Source organism: Heptranchias perlo, unplaced genomic scaffold (genome assembly GCF_035084215.1).
Source record: "Heptranchias perlo isolate sHepPer1 unplaced genomic scaffold, sHepPer1.hap1 HAP1_SCAFFOLD_52, whole genome shotgun sequence".
Classification (NCBI taxonomy): domain Eukaryota; kingdom Metazoa; phylum Chordata; class Chondrichthyes; order Hexanchiformes; family Hexanchidae; genus Heptranchias; species Heptranchias perlo.
In genome coordinates this window covers 3,065,270-3,090,706 of record NW_027139537.1, presented here as the reverse complement: position 1 = coordinate 3,090,706, position 25,437 = coordinate 3,065,270, and the positions used below count along the sequence as shown (strand labels likewise).

At 46.8% G+C, this 25,437-nt stretch overlaps 1 non-coding gene across 1 annotated transcript; it reads right to left on the bottom strand.

Moving 5' to 3' along the window:
- Window positions 1-7,753: 7,753 nt before the first annotated feature.
- Window positions 7,754-7,971, bottom strand: LOC137314575 (small nucleolar RNA U3). Its single transcript, XR_010961232.1, has one exon. It is a non-coding gene; the product is annotated as a small nucleolar RNA U3 (small nucleolar RNA).
- Between the last annotated feature and the right edge of the window lie 17,466 nt (window positions 7,972-25,437).

The following is a 25,437-nucleotide window of genomic DNA, read 5'->3' as shown; positions in this document are numbered from 1 at the left end:
GGTACAGAAACAGACCCGTTTCACCTTATTCCTGCAGTTTCCCAGTTAAGATATGAATTTCGAGTCTCTGACACGAAGACATCCTCTAAAAGGGACCCCATCCTTTCAGGCAATGCTTAACAACACTGTGTGTGAAAACTATTCTCCTCACATCCCCTCTAGTTGCTTTGCAAATTATTTTAAACCTATTACCTCTGGTTAACAATCCAGTTGCCAGAGTAAACAGTTTCCCCTGTTTGCTCAATAAAAACCCTCATTATTTTGAACACCTCTATTAAGTCTCCCTTCACCCTCTCTGATCTAAGGAGTACAATCCCAGCTTCTCCAATCCCTCCACAAAAATTAAGTCCCTCATTTCTGGTATCACTCTGGTAAGTCTCCACTGAACCCTCTCCAATGCCTTGACATCCTTATTAAAGTGTGGTGCCCAGTGTTATACACAATAATCCGGCTGAGGCCTATCCAGTATTTTGTAAAGATTTAACATCACTTCCCTATTTGTGTATTCAATGCCCCTATTTACAAATCCACATATCCCTTACACTTGCTTAAACGCCTTATCAACTTGCCCTGCCACCATCAAAGATTTGTGAATATGCGCCCCCAGGTCCGTCTGCTCTTCCACCACCATCAAAATAGTACATTGACTTACATCGAAACTCCAGCACAGAAACAGGCCATTCGGCCCAACTGGTTAATGCCATCTTTTATGCTCCACACGAGCCTTCTCCCTCCGTACTTCATCTAAACCTATCAGGATACCCTATTCCTTTCTCCATCTGTGCTTATCCGGCTTCCCCTTAAATGCATCTACGTTATTTCCCACAACTACTCCTTATGGTAGCACGTTCCACATTCTTACCACTCTTTGGTAAAGAAGTTTCTCCTGAATTCCCTATTGGATTTATTAGTGACTATCTTATATTTATGACCTCTAATTTTGGTCTCTCGCAAGTTGAAACATTATCCCTACGTCTACCCTACCAAACCACATAATTATCTTAAATACCTCTATCAGGTCACACCTCAGCTTTCTCTTTTCCACAGAAAAGAGATCCAGCCTGTTCAACCTTTCCTGATAAGGATATCCTCTAAGTTCGGGTATCATCCTTGTGAATATTTTTTGCACTCTCTCCAATGCCTTTATATATTTCTATAATATGGAGACCAGAACTGTGCGCAATACTCCATGTGTGGCCTAAACAAGGCTCCACACAAGCTTAACATAACTGCTTTGCTTATCAATTCTACGCCTCTAGAATTGAACCCCATTGCTTGATTTGCCTTTTTTTAACCTGTGTCGCTACTTTTCGTGATTTGTGTATTTGTGCCTCAAGATTTTATTATTCTGGTACTTTCTGTACAGTACAAGGTGAAATGGCCTTATACAGTGGCCTTTCCCCATTAACACTATGCATAGGCTTCACCTCACATCATTACATCCCTCAGGATGTACTCCTGGACCTTGGAGTGTGTCAGTCGGCAACACTCGATCATGGACAGCTCCATCAGCTGGAAGACCAACCGGTTTCGGGCGGAACAAAGGGCCTCCTTCACCAAGTTGATGGACTTCCAGCAGCAGTTGATATCTGTCGTGGTGTGCGTCCTGGGGAACTGCCCGTAGAGCACAGCATCCTGTGTCACTGAGGTGTTGGGGATGAACCGGGACAGATAAAAACGCATCTGTCTCCAAACCTTCTGCACCAAAGGGCAAACCCATGAGGAGAAGGACGACGATCTCCTCCCCGCCGCAGCCTCGAGGGAAGCTCACGGTGGTGCTGAGGACAGTGAACCTACTGCTGATTGGAGCAAACATCGGTGACGTCGTCCATGTATTGAGAGGCCTTAACCTGAGTCCATTCGCTGCCGAGGATAGTCACCCACTGATATCTGCATCCTACCTGATGAACGCATCAAACTGCTCGATACAAGATACGATCAAGGCCGCGGAAACCTGCCTGACTCCAGATCTGATCCGAGAGCTCTCCGACTCCTGCCCGTTGATTTGGACTGTGCTCTAGATGTCTGTGTAGAGCAGTAAGATCCAATCGCGGATTCCCTCCCCAAAACACATTTTGGAGAGCACGTCCATCATGTACATGTGGGATATTCTGTCAAAGGCCTCCTCCTAGTCCAGGCTGATGAGGCAAGTGTTCACCCCGCTGACCTGCACATCGGCGATCGTATCCGTGAGTGGCGCAAGGCTATTGGAGATCTTCCTGCCGGGTACAGTACAGGTCTGATCCGGGTGGATCACCAGCTCCAGAGCAGACTTGAGCCTATTGACGATGACCTTAGAGAGAATCTTGTAGTCGACATTTAGCAAAGAAATGGGTGGTCAATTCTGATTTCTTCCCTCTCTCCCTTCTCCTTGTAGATGAGGGTGATGATGCCTTTCCTCATGGACTCTGACATGCTGCCTGCCAGAAGCAAACACCCGTACACTTCCAGCAGGTCTGGGCCTATCCAGTCCTTCAGAGCCGAGTGCAACTTAACCAGTAAGCCATCGCTCCCGGTAGTTCTACTCTTCTCGAAGGACTAGACGGCCTTTGTCAGCTCGTCCAGAGTCAGTGGCGGATCCATGCCCTCCTGCACGCTGTCCTCTAAATCCTCAGTGATAGAGGACAAGAAGGACTGGGAGGCCATGCTATCTGTGGGCCTTGAGTCGTGCAGCCCGGCATAAAAGGATAGGCTGATCCTCAGTATGTCGGCCTGTGAAGACATCACCGAGCCATCCTCCTCCTTCAGTCTGTTGATCACAAAAGTCTGTCTGTGAGGCTTCTGGAAGAAGAAGCGCGAGCTCTTCTCTACATGCTCCACGGAGCGGACTCTGAACTGGAAGATGATCTTTGAGGCCTCAGAGGCGAAGAGCGAGGCTTGCTGGCCCTTCACCTCTCGGAATTCTACCCTGAATTCGCCCTCTATTGACTGCAGATGGACCAGATCCTCTATGCTTTTGAGGAGTTGTGACACTTCCCTCTGTCTCTCTCGCGCCTTCTGAACACCTTTCAGGATGAACAGCCTCTTGATATTGGCCTTGATCGCTTCCCACCAGTGCACCTTGGAGACAAAGAGGGGTTTCACGGTCCTCCAACCTGTATAATCCCTCTTTAGATCTTTCATGTTCTCTAAGGTCAACCGTGTCACATTCAGTTTCCATCTCCCCCTGCCTGCCCTCTGGTCCTCCTGCGATTGGCAGTCGGCCAGTAGGAGGCAGTGGTCAGAGAGGAACACCGGTTGTCCGTCGGTGGATCTGACCTTGAGCGTTGGGGACACAAACAGGAAGTCTATCCTGGAACGGATGGTCCCACCCGGCCTGGACCAGGTTTCAGGGTTGCAGAAGACGTTGCAATGCTTTGCATCTTTCACCGCTTCCATCAGGAGTTTGGACGTGGTGTCCAGTATTCCCCCGCCCCTGCTGGATAGTCCAGCCGCATCTATGATGCAGTTGAAGTCTCCGGCGAGAATGACCGACTAGGAGGTCGCCAGCGACATCAGGAGATGCTGGAAGACCTCCAGCCGCTCGCTCCTGAGATTCGGGTCGTACACATTAGAATCTCAGAATGGTTACAGCATGGAAGGAGGCTGTTCGGCCCATCGAGTCCACGCCCGCTCTATGCAAGAACAATCCAGTTAGTCCCACTCCCCCGCCCTATCCCCGTAGACCTGCATAGTTTTCCTTTCAAGTACTTATCCAGTTCCCTTTTGAAGGCCCATGATTGAATTTGCCTCCACCACCTCCTTGGGCAGTGCATTCCAGATCCTAACAAGTCGCGGTGTAAAAAGGTTTTTCTTCATGTCACCTTTGGCTCTTTTGCCAATCACCGTAAATCTATGCCTTCTGGTCCTTGACAGTTCCGCCAATGGGAACAGTTTCTCTATATCCACTCTGTCCAGTCCATTCCTGATTTTGAATACCTCTGTCAAAGCTCCTCGCAAACTTCTCTGTTCCAAGAAGAACAAACTCAGCTTCTCCAGTCTATCCACGTAACTAAAATCCCTCAGTCCTGGAATCATTCTAATAAATCTCTTCTACACCCTCTCTAAGGCCTTAACATCTTTCCTAATGTGCGGTGCCCAGAACTGGACACAATACTCCAGTTGTGCCTGAACCAGTGTTTTATAAAGGTTCATCATGACTTCCATACTTTTATACTCTATGCCTTTATTTATAAAACTCATGATCTCGTCTGTTTTTAACCGCTTTCTCAACTTGCCCTGCCACCGTCAACGATTTGTGCACAAATACCCCCAGATCTCTCTATTCCTGTGCCCCCTTTAGAATTGTTTCCCTCTAGTTTAGATTGCCTTTCCTCGTTTTTCTGACCGAAATATATAACTTCGCATCTTTCGGTGTTCGATTTCATCTGCCACGTCTCCTCCCAAGCCACCAGCCTGTCTAAATCCTCTTAAAGTCTACCACTATCCTCCTCACTGTTCACTACACTTCCAAGTTACGTGTCAGCTGCAAGTTTTGAGATTGTGCCCTGTGCACCCAAGCCCAATTCATTATTAAATATCAAGAAAAGCAGCGGTCCCCGCACCGACCCCTGGTGAACACCATTGCACACTTCCCTTCAGTCCGAAAACTAACCGTTCGCCACTACTCTCTGTCTCCTGTCACTTAGACAATTCTGTATTCATGTTGCTACTGCCGGCTTTATTCCATGGGCCGCAATCTTGATGACAAGCCTACCATGCGATACTTTATCAAACGCCTTTTGAAAGTCCATATACACCACCTCAAATGCATTGCCCTCATCTACCCTCTCTGTGACCTCATCAAAAACTCTGTCAGATCAGTTAAACACGATTTGCCTTTAACAAATCCGTGCTGGCTTTCCCCAATCAACCCACACTCGTTCAAGTGACTGTTAATTCTGTCCTGGATTATCATTTCTAAAAGTTTCCCCACCACCGAGGGTAAACTGACTGGTCTATAGTTGCTGGGTTTATCCTTACACCCTTTTTTGAACAAGGGTGTAATATGTCGAATTCTCCAGTCCTCTGGCCCCGTATCGACGGATGGAAGATTATGACCAGCACCTCCACAATTTCCACCCTTACTTCCCTCACCAACCTAGGATGCATCCCATCCAGACCGATTGACTTATCTACTTTAAGTGCAGCTAGCCTTTCTAGTACCTCCTCTTTATCAATGTTTAGCCCATCCAGTATCTCAACTATATCTTCCTTTACTGAGATTCTGGCAGAACTTTCTTCGTTGGTAAAGTCAGATGTAAATTATTCATTTAGTACCACGGCCATCCCCTCTGCCTCCATTAGTTGATCTCTTTTATGGTCCCGAATCGGCCCACCCCTCCTCTAACGATCCGTTTACTTTTTACATGCTTGTAGAAGATGTTTGGATTCCCTTTTATGTTAGCCGCAGTCGGAGCGGGGCGTTCTTGTACAGAATGTCTGCTGCGAGCAGGCGGCCACCCACCACCTCTTTAACCTCGGGGATGGTGAATTGGTCTCTTCCCAACAGAATCCCCAGGCCCGAGGATTGACTTTCGTTGATTCACGACCAGTTCGATTGCTACTGGGTCCACATGCGTGACCACTGCCGGTCGTTGCTGAGGTTCAAGATCATGCACTCCTGCAGGAACAGCAGGTCCCTCTTGACCCTGGACAGGTAGTTCAGGGTCACAGCACATCGCGTAGTCGCTTTAACACCACGCACGTTTATGCAAGCAATTTTGAAAGCCGTTTTAAAAATACAAATGATAGCCATTAACGTCTTCCAATTGCATCAGTCCAGGTTTTACTTTACGGTCCATTTCCAATCCTCGGTCCTGATTCTGCATTGCTGTCGTGTGCTTGAACTTCTCGACGGTCCTTGGGATGAGGAAGGAGGCCGGACCTCCGTTGATGGAGGGTCAGCGTCTGTTCCTTCTCCAGTGGGAGTGTGAAGAGCGGCTCCTCAGTGAGAAATGTAAGCGGCCCTCCCTTCTCCTTCTCATTGAAGGCCTGGGGCATCTTTTGCCATACTGTGACATCTCTAAAGGTCACTTCCACGTATCTGCTCCTCGGGAAACACTCATCCATGCTTTTGTTACCTCCAGACTCGACAATGCCAATGCTCGCCTGGCCGCCCTCCCATCATGCAGGCAGAAGATATCTTCGGCCTTGAAACCGCAGGTTTCGAGAAGAACCTTCTTCAGGAAAATATTTCGTTGTCATGGCGAGGTTCCTTCACCCGCCCTAGCAGTCAGCCTGACGGTATTTCACACCCTGGGCCCAGGTGCTCGGGGAGCCCTTGTCACCACGTCCGCTGCAAATTAGTTTTCACTTTACTGGAGAAAGGTTTTAGACCAGTCTCAGGCCAGCATGAGGATCCACCTCTACATCAGCAAAAGTTAAACTGGTACTAGCTGATTCTACTTCATCTGGCGCCTTCCTCATAATGGGATCTCCCCTGTCAGGTAAGCACTTGATATCGAACCTTTCACTACCTCAGGGCGTCCCAAAGCTCTTCACAGCCAAAGAAGTACTTTTTGAAGTCTAGTCCCCTCTCCTCTCCTCCATTGTCCAGCTCGATGGGACTGCCATCACCTGGTTTATTTCGTATCTATCCAGTCGCAGCCAGAGAATCACGTGCAATGGCTTCTCTTCCCACTCCCCCAAGGATCTATCCTTGCCCCTCTCCTATTTCTCATCTACATGCTGCCCCTTGGCAACATCATCCAAAAACTCGTCGGATTCCACATGTACACTGCCGACACTCAGCTCAACCTCACCACCACCTCTCACCACCCCTCCATTGCCTCTGATTCGTCACACTGCTTCTCTGATATCTATCAGTGGATGAGCATAAATTTCCTCCAATTAAATATTGGGAAGACCAAAGCCATTATTTTCGGTGCCTGCTGTAAACTCCCTCCCCCTCCCTGACCAATGTCTCAGACGAAACCAGACTGTTCGCAGACTCGGTGTCCTTTTTGACCCTGAATTAAGCTTCCGACCCCAGATTCTCTCCATCACCAAGACTGCCTACTTCTACCTCCATAATATCGCCCGTATCTGCCTCAGCCCATCTGCGACTGAAACCCTCATCCATGCTTTTGTTACCGCCAAACTCGACAATTCCAAGGCTCTCCTGGCCGCCCTCCCATCATGCACCCTCCATAATCTTCAGCATATCAAAACTCTGCTGCCCGTATCCTAACTCACACGATGTCCCATTCACCAATCCTCCTGCTACTAAAGAAAGAACTCGCATTTATAGAGCGCCTTGCATTACCGCAGGATGGCCCAAAGCATTTTTGAACTGTAGCCACTGTTGTAATGTAGGAACCGCCGCAGCCAATTTGCTCACAGCAAGGTCCCACAAACCGCAATGGTGTATTGGGCAGATAATCTGTATTAGTGATGTTGGTTAAGGGGTAAATATTGACCAGGACACCTCGGAGAACTCCCCTCAAGTTCTTCAAAATAGCGTCATGCGATCTTTTACATCCACCTGAGATGGCAGGCGGAGCAACGTTTTAATCAGCAATGCAAGTCCCTCAGTACTGCAAGCCTAGATTTTGTGCCCCATTAACTACGTTATTTCAGCGACTGTGCCGAATCAGTTCAGTGCAAACTCTTACTGATGAGTTCAAAACCGAAAAAGGAGGGGAAGAGCAACAGATAGCAGTACGAGCTCGGCTGAGGTGGCAAAGACTTACACTCTCGCTGGAGAGAAGCACCTTTAAATATAAAATAATTAGCGGATAAATATTGCTACTTTTGAGCTGTAGAAACACTAACCACTCAGAATGCATTTCCTTCTTCCACTTCTCGCACACTGAGAAAAGGGAACGGTCATCAATGGCTACAAGCGCTGGTATAAAACAACACTTGCAACCCGCTTCACGCTCAGAAGGAAAAGCTACATCTCCTCCTCGTGTTTAGTGAGACCAAACACTTCAGAACACATTTCTCAAGTTCAAAAACTATAGAAATGATCCCTAAAAGTATAGTCTTACTGAAAGGATGCCGCAACACCGCTCTCCACCCTCAGCGAGCCCCCTTTAACACAGGCTGAGCGCGGACCAATTCTTCCACCATTCATTGCACCCGGCAGGGAATCGAATAAAAACGCAATTAATCTTCGCTTCACCTTTTGTAAACTTATAATTCTGTGAAAAAGAAATAGCGTTTCTGTCGTGCAGCCATGACTCAGTAGGCACTAATTTGCATAATGTAGATACCAGCCTCCAGCAACTGTCCTGATCATAAGAACATAAGAATGTAAGAAATAGGAGCAGGAGTCGGCCATACAGCCCCTTGAGACGGCTCCGCCCTTCAATCAGATCATGGCTGATCTTCAACCTCAACTCCACTTTCCTGCTCGATCCCCAGATCCCTTGATTCCATCCAGAAGGACAAGAGCAGCAGGTACATGGGAACAACACCACCTGCAAGTTCCCCTCCAAGTCACACACCATCCCGAATTGAAAATATATCGCCGTTCCTTCATTGTCGCTGGGTCAAAATCCTGGAACTCCCTACCGAACAGTACTGTGGGAGAACCTTCACCACACGGACTGCAGCGGTTCAAGGAGCCGGCTCACCACCACCTTCTCAAGGGCAATTAGGGATGGGCAATAAATGCTGACATCGCCAGCGAAGCCCACATCCCATGAACGAATAAAAAAAATCCAAATGTCTATCCACCTTAGCCTTGAACATACACAACGACTGAGCATCCACAGCCCTCTGGGGTAGAGAATTCCAAAGATTCACCACCCTCTGAGTGAAGAAATTCTTCCTCATCTCAGTCTTAAATGGCCGACCCATTATCCTGAAACCATGCCCCCTATCTAAACTGTCCAGCCAGGAGATACAATCTCTCAGCATCTACCCTGTCAAGACCCGATGATTTACACAGTGGGTGGGTGACCCAGCACTGTGATCATTGATTCACACAGTGGGTGGGTGACCCAGCACTGTGACCATTGATTCACACAGTGAGTGGATGACCCAGCACTGTGATCATTGATTCACACAGTGGGTGGGTGACCCAGCACTGTAACCATTGATTCACACAGTGGATGGGTGACCCAGCACTGTGATCATTGATTCACACAGTGGGTGGGTGACCCAGCACTGTGATCATTCATTCACACAGTGGGTGAGTGACCCAGCACTGTGATCATTGATTCACACAGTGGGTGAGTAACCCAGCACTGTGATCATTGATTCACACAGTGGGTGGGTGACCCAGCACTGTGATCATTGATTCACACAGTGGGTGAGTGACCCAGCACTGTGATCATTGATTCAAACAGTGGGTGGGTGACCCAGCACTGTGATCATTGATTCACACAGTGGGAGAGTGACCCAGCACTGTGATCATTGATTCACACAGTGGATGGGTGACCCAGCACTGTGATCATTGATTCACACAGTGGGTGTGTGACCCCGCACTGTGATCATTGATTCACACAGTGGGAGGGTGACCCAGCACTGTGATCATTGATTCGCACAGTGGGTGAGTGACCCAGCACTGTGATCATTGATTCACACAGTGAGTGGGTGACCCAGCACTGTGATCATTGATTCACACAGTGGGTGGGTGTCCCAGCACTGTGATCATTGATTCACACAGTGGGTGGGTGACCCAACACTGTGATCATTGATTCACGCAGTGGGTGAGTGACCCAGAACTGTGGTCATTGATTCACACAGTGGAAGGGTGACCCAGCACTGTGATCACTGATTCACACAGTGGGTGGGTGACCCAGCACTGTGATCATTGATTCACACAGTGGTTGGGTGACCCAGCACTGTGATCATTGATTCACACAGTGGGTGAGTGACCCAGCACTGTGATCATTGATTCACACAGTGGGTGAGTAACCCAGCACAGTTATCATTGATTCACACAGTGAGTGGGTGACCCAGCACTGTGATCATTGATTCACACAGTGGGAGGGTGACCCAGCACTGAGATCATTGATTCACTCAGTGAGTGCTTGAAACTGAAACTGTAATCATTGATTCACAGTTATGTCCTGTCCCACCGGCAGCTCAGACACACCAGGGCTGGCAGTACAGCTGTATACTTTCAGGGGAGAATAGCCCTGGAAGTGGTTAACATTGACTCGGGATCGCAAGAAGTCTCATGTCATCAGGTCAAATATGGGCAAGACAACCTCCTGTAATTACCACCTACTGCTCTCCCTCAGCTGATGAATCAGTCCTCCTCCATGTTGATCACCAATTGGAGGAAGGACTGAGGGTAGCAAGGGCACAGAATGGACTCTAGGTGGGGGACTTCAACGTCCATCACCAAGAGTGGCTCAGTAGCACCACTACTAACGGAGCTGACCGAGTCCTGAAGAAAACAGCTGCAAGACTGGGCCTGCGGCAGGTGGTGAGTGAACCAATACGTGGGAAAAACCGACTTGACCTCATCATAAGACCTTAAGACCATAAGAGATAGGAGAAGGAGCAGGCCATTCGGGCCCTCGAAACTGCTCATGCATTTAATGAGATCATGGCTGATCTGATTTTTACCTCAACTCTACTTTCCCGCCTTTTCCCCATATCCTTTGACTCCCTTGCTGATCAAAAATGTGTCTAACTCAGCCTTGAATGTATTCAATGACTCAGCCTCCACAGCTTTTTGGTGTAAAGAATTCCAAAGATTCACGACCCTCTGGGTGAAAAAATTCGACCTAATTTCCGTCTTAAACGGGCGACCTCTCATTCTGAGACTATGCCCCCGAGTTTTAGATTCCCCCATGTGCGATAACATCCTCTCAGCATCTACCCTATCGAGTCCCCTCAGAATCTTGTATGTTTCAATAAGATCTCCTCTCATTCTTCTAACCTCCAATGAGTATGGACCCAACCTGTTCAATCTTTCCTCATAAGACAACCATTCCGTCCCTGGAATCAACCTTGTGAACCTTCTCTGAACTGCCTCCAATGCAAGTATGTCCTTCCTTAAATAAGGGCACCAGAACTGTACGCATTACTCCAGGTGTGGTCACACCAGCACCCTGTACAGTTGTAGCATGACTTCCCTGTTTTTATATTCCATTCCCCTAGAATTAAAGGCCAATATTGCGTTTGACTTCCGGATTAACTGCTGCACCTACATGTTGACTTTTTGTGTTTCATGTACAAGGGCACCCCGATCCCTCTGTACCGCAGTATTTTGTAGTATTTCTCCATTCAAATAATATTTTGCTTTTTATTTTTCCTCCCAAAGCGGATGACTTCACATTTTCCCACATTATATTCCTTCTGCCAAAATGTTGCCCATTCGCTTAACCTGTCAATATCCATTACCAGACACTTTGTGTCCTCATCGCAACTTGCTTTTCCACCTGTCTTTGTATTATCAGCAAATTTGGCCACAAGACACTCTGTTCCTTCATACAAGTCATTGATGCATATTGTAAATAGTTGAGGCTCCAGCACTGAGCCCTGCGGCACCCCACAAGTTACAGATTGTCATTTTTAAAATGACCCTTTTATCCCGACTCTCTGTTTTCTGTTAGTTATCCAATCCTCTATCAATGCCAGTATATTACCCCCAATACCATGAGCTCTTAGCTTGCGCAGTAATCTTTTATGTGGCACCTTATCGAATGCCTTTTGGAAATCCAAATATACTGCATCCATTGTTTCCCCTTTATCCACCCTGCCCGTTACTTCCTCAAAGAACTCTAATAAATTTGTCAGACACGATTTCCCCTTCATAAAACCACGTTGACTCTGCTTGATTGTATTATGAGTCTCTGAATGTCCTGCTGCTTCTTCCTTAATAATGGATTCTAGCATTTTCCCAATGACAGATGTTAGGCTAACTGGTCTATAATTACCTGCTCTCTGCCTCACTCCCTTCTTGAATAGAGGTGTTAGGTTTGCGGTTTTCCAATCCGCTCGGACCTTTCCAGAATCTAGTTAATTCTGGAAGATTACAACCAAACCATCCACTATCTCTGTAGCCACTTCCTTTAAGACCCTCGGATGCAAGCCATCAGGTCCAGAGGACTTGTCAGCCTTTAGACCCATTAGTTTACCTGGTACTTTTTCTCTAGTGATAGTGATTGTTTTTAGTTCCTCCCTCCCCTTTGTCCCTTGGTTTTCTGCTATTATTGGTACATTATTCGTGTCTTCTGCTGTGAAGACAGAGACAAAATATCTGTTCAATTCCTCTGCTATTTCCTTGTTTCTATTATTATTTCCCCAGTCTCATCCTTTAAGGGACCAATGTTTACTTCAGCTAATCTTTTCCATTTTATATACTTGTAGAAGCTTTTACTGTCAGTTTTTATATTTCTTGCTAGTTTTCTCACATGATTTATTTTCTCCCTCTTTATTATTCTTTTCGTCATCCTTTGCTGGTTTTTAAAGTTTTCCCAATCATAGGGCTTACCATTAACCATTGCCATGTTATCTGCTTTTTCTTTGAACCTGGTACCATCCTTGACTTCCTTGGTTAGCCATGGTTGGTTCATCCTTTTTATGGCATCTTTCCTCCTCACAGGGATATATTTTTGTTGCGAGTCATAAAATATATTTTTAAATGTTTGCCACTGCTTATCCACCATCATACCATCTAATCTGTTCACCCAGTCCACTTTAGCCAATTCCGCCCTCATTCCTTTATAATTGCCCATATTTAAGTTTAATATATTAGTTTCAGACCCAAAATCCTCGCTCTCAAACTGGATGTTAAATTCTATCATGTTATCATAGAATCATAGAATCATAGAAGTTACAACATGGAAACAGGCCCTTCGGCCCAACATGTCCATGTCGCCCAGTTTATACCACTAAGCTAGTCCCAATTGCCTGCACTTGGCCCATATCCCTCTATACCCATCTTACCCATGTAACTGTCCAAATTCTTTTTAAAAGACAAAATTGTACCCGCCTCTACTACTGCCTCTGGCAGCTCGTTCCAGACACTCACCACCCTTTGAGTGAAAAAATTGCCCCTCTGGACCTTTTTGTATCTCTCCCCTCTCACCTTAAATCTGTGCCCCCTCGTTATAGACTCCCCTACCTTTGGGCAAAGATTTTGACTATCGACCTTATCTATGCCCCTCATTATTTTATAGACTTCTATAAGATCACCCCTTAACCTCCTACTCTCCAGGGAAAAAAGTCCCAGTCTGTCTAACCTCTCCCTGTAAGTCAAACCATCAAGTCCCGGTAGCATCCTAGTAAATCTTTTCTGCACTCTTTCTAGTTTAATAATATCCTTTCTATAATAGGGTGACCAGAACTGTACACAGTACTCCAAGTGTGGCCTCACCAATGCCCTGTACAACTTCAACAAGACATCCCAACTCCTGCATTCAATGTTCTGACCAATGAAACCAAGCATGCTGAATGCCTTCTTCACCACCCTATCCACCTGTGACTCCACTTTCAAGGAGCTATGAATCTGTACTCCCAGATCTCTTTGTTCTATAACTCTCCCCAACGCCCTACCATTAACGGAGTAGGTCCTGGCCCGATTCGATCTCCCAAAATGCATCACCTCACATTTATCTAAATTAAACTCCATCTGCCATTCATCGGCCCACTGGCCCAATTTATCAAGATCCCGTTGCAATCCTAGATAACATTCTTCACTGTCCACAATGCCACCAATCTTGGTGTCATCTGCAAACTTACTAACCATGCCTCCTAAATTCTCATCCAAATCATTAATATAAATAAAAAATAACAGCGGACCCAGCACCGATCCCTGAGGCACACCGCTGGACACAGGCATCCAGTTTCAAAAACAACCCTCTACAACCACCCTCTGTCTTCTGTCGTCAAGCCAATTTTGTATCCAATTGGCTACCTCACCTTGGATCCCATGAGATTTAACCTTATGTAACAACCTACCATGCGGTACCTTGTCAAATGCTTTGCTGAAGTCCATGTAGACCACGTCTACTGCACAGCCCTCATCTATCTTCTTGGTTACCCCTTCAAAAAACTCAATCAAATTCGTGAGACATGATTTTCCTCTCACAAAACCATGCTGACTGTTCCTAATCAGTCCCTGCCTCTCCAAATGCCTGTAGATCCTGTCTCTCAGAATACCCTCTAACAACTTACCCACTACAGATGTCAGGCTCACCGGTCTGTAGTTCCCAGGCTTTTCCCTGCCGCCCTTCTTAAACAAAGGCACAACATTTGCTACCCTCCAATCTTCAGGCACCTCACCTGTAGCGGTGGATGATTCAAATATCTCTGCTAGGGGACCCGCAATTTCCTCCCTAACCTCCCATAACATCCTGGGATACATTTCATCAGGTCCCGGAGATTTATCTACCTTGATGCGCGTTAAGACTTCCAGCACCTCCCTCTCTGTAATATGTACACTCCTCAAGACATCACTATTTATTTCCCCAAGTTCCCTAACATCCATGCCTTTCTCAACCGTAAATACCGATGTGAAATATTCATTCAGGATCTCACCCATCTCTTGTGGTTCCGCACATAGATGACCTTGTTGATCCTTAAGAGGCCATACTCTCTCCCTAGTTACCCTTTTGCCCTTTATGTATTTGTATGTTATGAGCACTGCTTCCCAAGTGAACCTTTACTTTGAGATCATTAATTAAACTGTTTCGTTACCCATTACCAGATCCAAAATGGCCTGTTCCTTTGTTGGTTCCCGACGTATTGATCTAAGAAACAGTCCCGAATACACTCTTGAAATATTATCTCACAGTATGACCTATGCAGTAAAAGGGGCCTCACCCTGTGATCTCACGGCGGGGGGCGGGAGGGGGTGATGAGACCCGTCCAGTTAAAGAAGCCTCAAGCATCATGTCCCGGTCCAGAGTCCGCTCCAGAAGCTGCACCGAGAGACCTCTGGTGATCAGCAGCCTGAAGGAGGAAGAGGGCTCGGTGACGTCTTCACAGACCAAAATACGAAGGATCAGCAAATCCTTTTATGCCGGACTTGCTGAACTTCAAGGCCAACCCACCTTGTACTGTACAGAATGTAATATAAGATATGTACTGCGTCCACCCCACCTTGTATTATACGGAATGTAATATAAGATATGTACTGAGTCCACCCCACATTGTATTATACAGAATGTAATATAAGATATGTACTGAGTCCACACCGCCTTGTATTGTACAGAATGTAAGAAAGATATGTACTGAGTCCACCCCACCTTGTATTATACGGAATGTAATATAAGATATGTACTGAGTCCACCCCACCTTGTATTGTACAGAATGTAATATAAGATATGGACTGAGTCCAACCCACTGTGTACTGTACAGAATGTAATATAAGATATGTACTGAGTGCAACCCACCTTGTATTATACGGAACGTAATATAAGATATGTACTGAGTCCACCCCACCTTGTATTATACAGAATGTAATATAAGATATGTACTGAGTCCACCCCACCTTGTATTGTACAGAATGTAATATAAGATATGTACTGTGTCCACCCCACCTTGTATTGTACAGAATGTAATATAAGGTATGTAATGTGTCCACCCCACCTTGTATTGTACAGAATGTAATATAAGATATGTACTGAATCCACCCCACCTTGTATTGTACAAAATGTAAAATAAGATATGTACTGAGTCCACCCCACATTTCTATTGTACAGAATGTATATTAAGATATGTACTGTGTCCACCCCACCTTGTATTGTATGGAATGTATATTAAGAAAGGTACTATGACCACCCCACCTTTGTATTGTACAGAATGTAATAGAAGTTATGTACTGAATCCACCCCACCTTGTATTGTACAGAATGTAATATAAGGTATGTAATGTGTCCACCCCACCTTGTATTGTACAGAATGTATATTAAGATAGGTACTATGTCCACCCCAACTTGTATTGTACAGAATGTATATTAAGATTTGCACTGTGTCCACCCCATCTTGTATTGTACAGAATGTATTATAGGATATGTACTGAGTCCACCCCACCTTGTATTGTACAGAATGTAATCTAAGATATGTATTGAGTCCATCCCACCTTGTGTTGTACAGAATGTAATCTAAGATATGTACTGTGTTTTGCATTGAATTAATGGGATCATAGTGTGTGCGAACTATTTTGTATTGTTTTGAACTGGAATTGCGACTTTTACATTGAACTGTATGTATCCTTAAATTTTATGAAATAAAGTATATTTTGAAATTTTAACAAGGTTGCTGCTCAAATGCGCTCCCTGCCGGTGAGCAGAGACAAATACTCGAGTGAAACAGCCGCGCTCGGGCAGACACAAAAAGCTTTCAGGTTTGAGAAAGGAAAAGAGGTGTCAACATGTTGAGCTGACGGCTGCCTGGAAAGTGAAAAGAGCGGCCTTGAGCTAATTGCTGCTTAATCCAAAAGTACACTCGCTCCTTCAAACTGGAATTGAAACAGTAATCTGAGAATGACTTGGCTTTGATGTTAATAACTATGCTCTACTCTACCAGCTGAGCTAAGGAAGGGAAGCAGCGACAATCCCTCTCTTTGGTGACTGTTCACCGTGCATCTTTTGACACTCCCGGACTCGTGGAGTCGCGTGTGCATGACCAAGACTGACTCGGTACCGGTTCATATCACAGCACTGTGGGAATGTGAGGTTCTACTTACTCTGCGCACACTGGAGCAATGGATAATGTGTCCAGACGATTGCAAGATCGACTCCTATCTGTCTGGATGGCTTTTGCAAACTGCCCATTACTTTTTGACTTTTGATAGCTTACAAACTGTCTTACTTGGTAGTGCCGACTGGCGGCTTCCATCGTAAGTGTATTCTTAACACAGCAGGTGGTGCATCTGTTTCATTAACCTAAACAGTCCGAAAATCAATCCTCAGAGAAAAGCATCAGCACTTGTGGATCATTTTCCATCTTTGCCGAACACCAAAATCAAGAACTTTCGCTCATTCCAGCACACCAAATGATTTGCTGCCCCTTGACCTCTGTATTGACGTTTAGGATTTCCGTGGGTTCTGGGCTCACTGACAACTGACATCACTTTTGTTTCTGGCATTGATCCTGCTGCTTTTCACATTCTAAGCGAGCGCTCTACCATTTGAGCTAATCCCCCAATTACTTTTAGCAAATTGCCCTTCACTGTAGCCGCTTCACACTTGCCTCCAATTGCAGCGAAATCTTGCCTTGGATTGGACCCCTCCTTGAATATATTCAATACTTTCTCCAATCGGCGGTATCGAGCATCAGCAAGTGAGCAACAGCAGAACGGGAAGCCACAGTAATCGTGAATGATGCTGAGAAGAACCCGAGCCTGCGGAAGGCCGACGAAGTCACGAGAAAGGAACAGCGGCCTCGAGACAGAGGGAGCAGCCGGAGCCCTGTCTGACTGATCAAAGGCATTTTTGCCTGAACGTGAGTGCGGTTTGACGTGTTGTTGCTCAAAGGCATTCCCTGCTGGTGAGCAGAGGTAAATGCTTGAAAAAACAGCCTTGCGAGGGCAGACACAGAAAGCTTTCAGGTCTGAGAAAGGAAACTCATTATACTCATGATCTCCTGTGCCTCAGCGCCAAAATGTGAAGTTAAGAAAGCGGTCTTGAGCAAATTGCTGCTTACTGAAAAAGCACACTCGTTTCTTGGAGCCAGAATGAAACCAGCAACCTAAGGATGACTTTGCTTTGTTTTCGACTGCAGTCCTCTGCATTACCAATTGAGCGATCGAACGAAAGCAACAAAGATTGCTCTCTTTGATGATTGTTCACTGTGCGCCTTTTGACACCAAAGAGTGGGACCTTTGCTGCTTCCCTTCGATCGCTCAGCTGGTGGAGCGGAGAACTGTTGTAAAATTAACAGATCAAAGTCATCCTTAGGTTGCTTGTTTGAAGTAGCGAACGTGCTTTTGGAGAAAGCAGCAATTAGCTCAAGGCCATTCTCTTAACTTTACAGGCAGCCGACAGCTTAATATTTTGGCGCTGAGGCACAGGACACCTCTTACAGATTCTCAAACCTTAAAGCTTTCTGTGTCTGCCCGAACACGGCTGTTTTGCTCCAGCGTTTCCCTCTGCTCACCGGCAGGGAGTGCCTTTTAGTAACAACACTTCAAACCGCTTTCAGGCAAAAATGACTTCTCTCAGATAGGATGTGGAGATGCCGGTGATGGACTGGGGTTGACAATTGTAAACAATTTTGCAACACCAAGTTATAGTCCAGCAATTTTATTTTAAATTCACAAGCTTTCGGAGGCTTCCTCCTGACAATTCTCTCAGATAGACAGACAGGGCTCTCGCTGCTTCCTTAAGCTCGGGCGGCTGTTTCTTTCCTGTGACCTCGTCTGCCTTCCGCAGACTCGGGTTCTTCTCAGCATCATTCACGATTACTGTGGCTTCCCGTTCTGCTGTTGGTCACTTGCTGATGCTCGATACCACCGATTGGAGCAAAGTATTAATTGTATTCAGCGAGGGCGCCAACCCAAGGCAAGATTTCTCTGCTGGTCGTGGAGCTGCTTTGAGGCAACTGCGAAGCAGTTACTGTGAAGGACAATTTACAGGAAACAACCTCAAATGTGGAATAAAGGGGGGAGTAGCAAAATGTATACAGAATTGGCTGAGGGACAGGAAGCAGAGAGTAGTGGTGAACGGTTGGTTTTCTGACAGGTGGGAGGTATACAGTGGTGTTCCCCAGGTGTCGGTCCTGGGACCATTGCTTTTCTTGATATATGACTTGGACTTGGGTGTATTGGGCATAATTTCCAGATTTGCAGATGACACAATAGTTGGATGATTAGTAAACAATGAGGAGGATATTGATAGAATTCAAGAGGATTTAGACACGTTGGTGGCATGGGCAGACATGCAGCAGATGAAAACTAACGCAGAAAAATGCAAAGCGATGCATTTCAGTAGGAATAACGAGGAGAGGCAATATAAACTGGAGGGCAGAATTCTAAAAGGGGTACAGGAACAGAGAGATCTGGGTTGTATGTGCACAAATCATTGAAGGTGGCAGGGCAGGTTGAGAAAGTGGTTAAAAAGCACACGGGATCGTGGGCATTATAAATAGACTACAAATGTATGGAAGCCGTGATGAACTTTTATAAAACACTGGTTCGGCCACAACTGCAGAATTGTGTCCAGTTCTGGGCACTGCACTTTAGGAAAGACGTGAAGGTCTCAGAGACGGTCCAGAAGAGATTTACTAGAATGATTCCAGGGGTGAGGGACTTTAGTTACGTGGGACGACTGAAGAAGCTGGGGTTGTTCTCCTTGTAACAGGGACGGTTGCGAGCAGATTTGATTGATGTCTTCAAAATCACGAAAGGCTCAATCAGAGTAGATAGAGAGAAACCGTTCCCATTGGCGGAAGGGTGAAGGACCAGAGGACATAGATTTAAGGAGATTGGTAAAAGAATCAAAGGTGACATGAGGATAAATTTTTTTGCACAGCGAGTGGCGAGGATCTGGAATGCACCGCCCGAGGGGTGATTTGATCGTGGAAAGAAAACAATTTGCAGGGATAAGGGGATGGGGCGCGGGTGTGGGACTAGCTGGATTGCTCTTGTGGAGAGCTCGTGCGGACTCGATGGGCCAAATGGCCTCCTTCCGTGCTGTAATCTTTCAATGATTCTGCTCGAGTGCTTGCTGAGCATGTGAGAGATAGCAGGATCGATTCTTGCATTCTCCACTCACCTTTTGACTTGGGTCAATTGTCCAGAAACAAAAGTGGCGTCAGTTTTCAGCGAGCCCGTGGTCCATGTACTTCTTAGGCTTCACTGTGTGCTGCCGTACAGAGAGGTCAAGGGGCAGCAAATCTTTTGGTGTGCTGCAGGAAGCAAACAGTCTTGATTTTGGTCTTGAGTGAAGATAGGGAAAAAAGCTATCTGATGCTTTCGCTGAGGATTAAACTTAGGACCTTCAGATTATGCCTGCTGCGCTAAGAAGGCATTTGACGTATTAGCACTCAGGCAGCACTACCAAGTAGGACAGTTTGCAAGATGTAACGTCATAAACTGATGGGCAGTTTGCGAAAACCATCCAGCCAGCTGGAAATCGAACCAACAATCTTCTGAACTCTGGTCAGACATGTTATCCACTGTTACACTGACGCAGATTGCGCAGAATAAGTAGCATCTCACACTCCCACAGCGCTGCGGTATGAGCAGGTACCGAGTCCGTCTCGGTCATGCCCACGTGACTCCACGAGTCCGGGAGTGTCAAAAGGCGCACGGTGAACAATCACCAAAGAGAGAGACCTTTGCTGCTTCCCTTCGATAGCTCAGCTGGAAGTGCGAAAAACTTGTAGAGATTAAAACTTGAAATAAACGTCACTCTTAATTCCGGTTCAAAGTAACGAACGTGCTTTTGGAGTAAGCGGTATTGAGCTCAAGGCCACTTTCTTAACTTTACAGACTGCATTCTGCTTAAAATGTTGGCGCTTTTCCTTTCTCAAACCTTAAAGCTTTCGGTGTCGATCTGAACATGGCTGTTTTGCTCGAGCATTTGCCTCTGCTCACCAGCAGGGAGTGCCTTTGAGCAACAACACGTCAAACCGGACTCAGTTTCAGGCAAAAAAGACTTCTGTCAGTCAGTCGGACAGACAGGGTGCTCGCTGCTCAAAGGAGTACCGTTGATCATCAATTCTTCTTACTTTCAAAAAATATTTTATTTCATAAAATTTAAGGATACATACATTCAGGATAAAAGGAGCAAATTAAATTCAAGACAATAAAAAACAGATCGCACACACTATGATCCCATTATTTCAATAGAAAACACACCACATATCATATAATACATTCTGTATAATAAAAGGTGGGATGGCTTCACACAGTAGCCTTTTCCCATAGAGCCCTTGCATAGGCCGCACCGTGTCTCAGTGCGTCCCGCAGCACATTCCCCTGGACCTTGCAGTGTGCCAGTCGGCAACACCCGGTCGTGGTCAGCTCCTTCAGCTGGAAGACCAGCAGGTTTTGGGCGAACCAAAGAGCCTCCTTCACCGAGTTGATGGTCATCCAGCAGCAGTTGATATCTGTCTCGATGCGCGTTCTGCCGAACAGCCCGTAGAGCACAGCGTCCTGTGTTACCGAGATGTTGGGGATGAACCAGGACAGATACTAACGCATCTCTCTCCACACATTATGCGTGAAGGTCCAGTCCACCAAGAGACGGCCGATGGTCTCATCCCCGTTGCAGCCTTGAAGGCAGCTCACAGTTGCGCTGAGATTCCGTGCATGTTGGAAGGACCACACTGGGAGGGTCCTTCTCACCATCTTCCAGGCCACATCCTGGTGCCTGTTGGTCAGTTCCGCCGACGTGACGTTCTGCCAAATGGCATCGACCTCAGGTCTGGGAACTGCCCCATCGGATCCACCCTCTCCTTTTCCTGCAGGACCCCCAGAACGTTCCACTGTCTGACGGCCTTGTGGTCGAAGTGGTTCCTCCTCAGCAACTTCTCCACCTGGGACAGTGGTGGGGGCCGGTCCAGTTGGACGGGAAGTCCTGCGTCTGCTCGGCCAGCATGACCAGACTCAGTTTTCTCTGTTTTGGACAGGTAGAAACTCAGCTCGTAGTGACACTTGGTGTACCCGCGCTCTACACACAACCTGAGGCAGCCACAGACAAAGCTGGCCATCAGGAACAGGGCAGCATTGGGGACGCTTCTGTCCCCTTTGTCTGGGGGCTTGTACATGGTGTCCCTGTGGACGCGTTCTACCTTGGTCCTCCAGACAAAGTGGAAGATAGCTCGGGTGACTGTGGTGACAGAGCTGTGGGGAATGGGCCAGACCTGGGCCACGAAGAGCAACACCGCGAGTACCTCACACTTCATCACCAGGTTCCTGTTGATTGTGGAGAGAGAGCGTCCCTCCAACATACCAAGCTTCTGTTTGGCTATGGCGACCCGCTCCTCCCATTTCTTGGTGGAGGCCTGGGGCCCCCAGAACCAGATTCCTAGCACCATCAGGTAGATGGACCTGACGGTGAAGGGGACAAAGGATCGTGTCTCCCACCTGCCAGAGAACATGGCCTCACTCTTACTGCGGTTCACTCTGGACCCCAAGGCCAGCTCGAAACGATCGCAGATGCCCATCAGTCTGTGGACCGACTGCTGATCGGAGCAAAAGACGGTGACGTCATCCATGTACAAGGAGGCCTTAACCTGAGAGCCTCCACTGCCTGGGATCGTCATCCCCCGATACCTGTGTCCTTCCTGATGGACACCCCAAATGGCTCGATACAACACATGAACAAGAACGCAGAGAGAGGACAGCCCTGCCTGACTCCAGATCTGATTGGAAAACTCTCCGACTCCAGCCCATTGATTCGCACTGCGCTATGGATGTCTGCATTGAGCAGGCGGATCCAATCGCGGATTCCCTCCCCAAACCCGATTTTGGAGAGCATGTCCATCATGTACGTGTGGGATATTCTGAGCAAGGCCTTGTCGTGGTCCAGGGTGATGAGGCAGGTGTTCACCCTCCTGTCCTGTATGTAGGCGATCGTATCACTGAGCAGCACAAGGCTATCAGAGAACTTTCTGCCGGGTACAGTGCAGATCTGATCCGGGTGGATCACCCGCTCCAAAGCAGACTCGAGCCTGTTGCCGATGACGTTGGACAGAATCTTGTAGTTTGCATTTGGCAAGGAAATGGGTCGCCAATTTCTGATTACCCCCCTCTCCCCCTTCTGCTTGTCGATGAGGGTGATGATGCCTTTCTTCATTGACTCTGACAGGCCTCCTGCCAGAAGCAAACCCCCGTGCACGTCCAGTAGGTCTGGGCCTATCCAGTCCCTCAAAGCCGAGTACAACTCAACCAGTAAACATTGCTCCCTGGAGTTCAACTCTTCTCGAAGGACTGGACGGCCTTTGTCAGCTGGTCCAGGGTCAGTGGCCGATCCAGGCTCTCCCTCTCGCTGTCCTCTCAGACCTCCGTAATAGTGGACAGGAAGGGTTGGGAGGCCGTGCTGTCTCTGGGCTTCTTCGCATACAGCCCGGCATAAAAGTATTTTCTGATCCTCAGTATTTCGGTCTGTGGAGACGTCACCGAGCCCTCTTCCTCCTTCAGGCTGCTGATCACCAGAGGTCTCTCTGTGCAGCTTCTGGAAGAAGAAACGCGAGCTCTTCTCGCCCTGCCCCACGGAGCGGACTCTGGACCGAAAGATGATCTTCGAGGCCTCGGAGGTGAAGAATGAGACTTTCTGGTCCTTCAGCTCTCTGAGTTGCTCCCCGACATCGATCCCCATCGACTGCAGTTGGAGCAGATCCTGCATGCTTTTCTGGAGCTGGGACAATTTCCTCTGTCTCTCTCTCTCGTCTCTTTAACTGGACGGGTCAAACACGGAGATCAGAGGGTCAGGCCCCTTTAACTGGACGTTTCACACCCTGAGATCAGAGGGTCAGGCCCCTTTAACTGGACAGTTCAAACCGTGAGATCAGAGGTTGAGGCCCCATTAACTGGACGGGTCACACCGTGAGATATCAGGGTAAGGCTCTGTGATTCCAGGTGGTATTTCCTAGCTCGGCTAATTTAAATATGTGAGGTGGCGAGAGTGCTGGAGAAATGAAGGCTTGAGATGGCAGAAGCACAGGGTCTCAGCAGCAGTGAGACCAGGACTGTACTTTGTACTGGTGCAGGGAAACAACAGTGGGAACGGAAATCACAAAATCACAAGAGACTGAGACGTCCATGTATATAGATCGTTAAAATATCATGTACAGGTACAGAAAATAACAATAAAAGGCTAATGGAATGCTGGTCTTTCTATCTCCAGGACTAGAATACGTGGGTTGAAGTTATGCTACAGCTATACAAAGCCCTGGTTAGACCACACCTGGAGTACTGTGTTCAGTTCTGGGTACCACACCTCAGGAAGGACATATTGGACTTGGGAGTGCAGAGCAGATTTACTGGAATGATACTTGGACACTTAGGGTTAAATTAAAAGCAGAGATTACACAAACTAGGCTAGTATTCTGTTAAATTTAGAAGATTAAGGGATAATTTGATCGCAGTTTTCAAGGTGTTAAGGGGAACTGATAGAGAGAAATTATTTCCGCTGTTTGGGGAGTCTAGGACTCGGGGACATAGTCTGAAAATTAGAGCCAGGACTTTCAGGAGTGAAGTTTGGAAACACTTCGACAGGGAAAAGGTGGGAGAAGTTTGGAACTCTCTTCCTCAAACGGCAGTTGATGCTCGCTCAATTGTTAATTTTAAATCTGATATTGAAAGATTTATGTTAACCAAAGGTATTAAGAGATATGGGGTTAAGGCTGATATGTGGAGTTAGGTCACTGATCAACCCAATGATCTCATTGAAAGGCGGAACAGGCTCGAGGGGATCAATGGCCTACTCCTGTTCCGATCTTCCAATGTGCCTTCGTATCAGCTTTCAGTGTTTCTGAACACTTCACTGTATTTCACTCCGTGTCAAACACTGTGAGGCCTCCCCTGGTGTGTCAGCTCCCAGTGTTTATAAACACTTCACTGTAATTCACTCCGTCTCCAACACTATGAGACCTCTCCTGGTCTATTAGCTTTCAGTGTTTATAAACACTTCACTGTAATTCACTCCGTCTCCATCACTGTGAGACCTCTCCTGGTCTATTAGCTTTCAGTGTTTATAAACACTTCACTGTATTTCACTCCGTGTCCAACACTGTGAGGCCCCCCCTTGTGTATCAGCTTTCAGTGTTTATCAGCACTTCGCTGTATTTCACTCCGTCTCCAACACTGTGAGACCTCTCCTGGTCTATCAGCTCTCTGTATTTATAAACACTTCAATGTATTTCACTGCATTTCCAACACTGTGAGGCCTCCCCCGAGGTGTCGCTCTCAATGGACTATTAACTGGGTCGTGTAACACCCGTTGTATCGGCGCTAAACGGCCTCCCAATGTGCCCAGATGGCGTCCGGAAAGCGCGCGCATAAATCTAGCATGACGTGCTCCGTCGGCCACCTTGGAGGAGTGCTCCCACTGAAACTATGGGATAACATGTTGAAAGTAGTCGCTTATTAATAGCAGGGAGAAACTCTCCAGTGACACAAATAGGGCCCATGGAGGCTGACATTAATTACAGCCAATGATCAAACAGATTCAGTTAACAACTTTAAATCCAACAATGTTAATATCACAACAAATAATTAACCAAATATTACACAGATGGAAAGCCCAAAGCCCAGTGTATAATTTTAATAAATATTTGGAAGAAGAGAATCTATGAGACCCACAGTCTGACAGCACTGATGTGAAGGGAGAGCAGCTTTATTTACAGATTGCAGATTATTTCTGAGTGAAATCCTTCAATTTCAGAGAGTTTCTACCCACTTCTCAAGGGATGGGTTTAAACTCAGAGATGGGAACTGAACCATTCTACTGGTCAGTTTGGAGACCGTTCTGCGAGTATTGGTACAATCTCTGGATACCCCGTCAATGTTTGCAAGTCTATGGGTCCTCTTGTAAATATCGGGGCAGTCTCTGGATCTACCTGTAAATAACGACACAGTCCTTGGATTCCACTG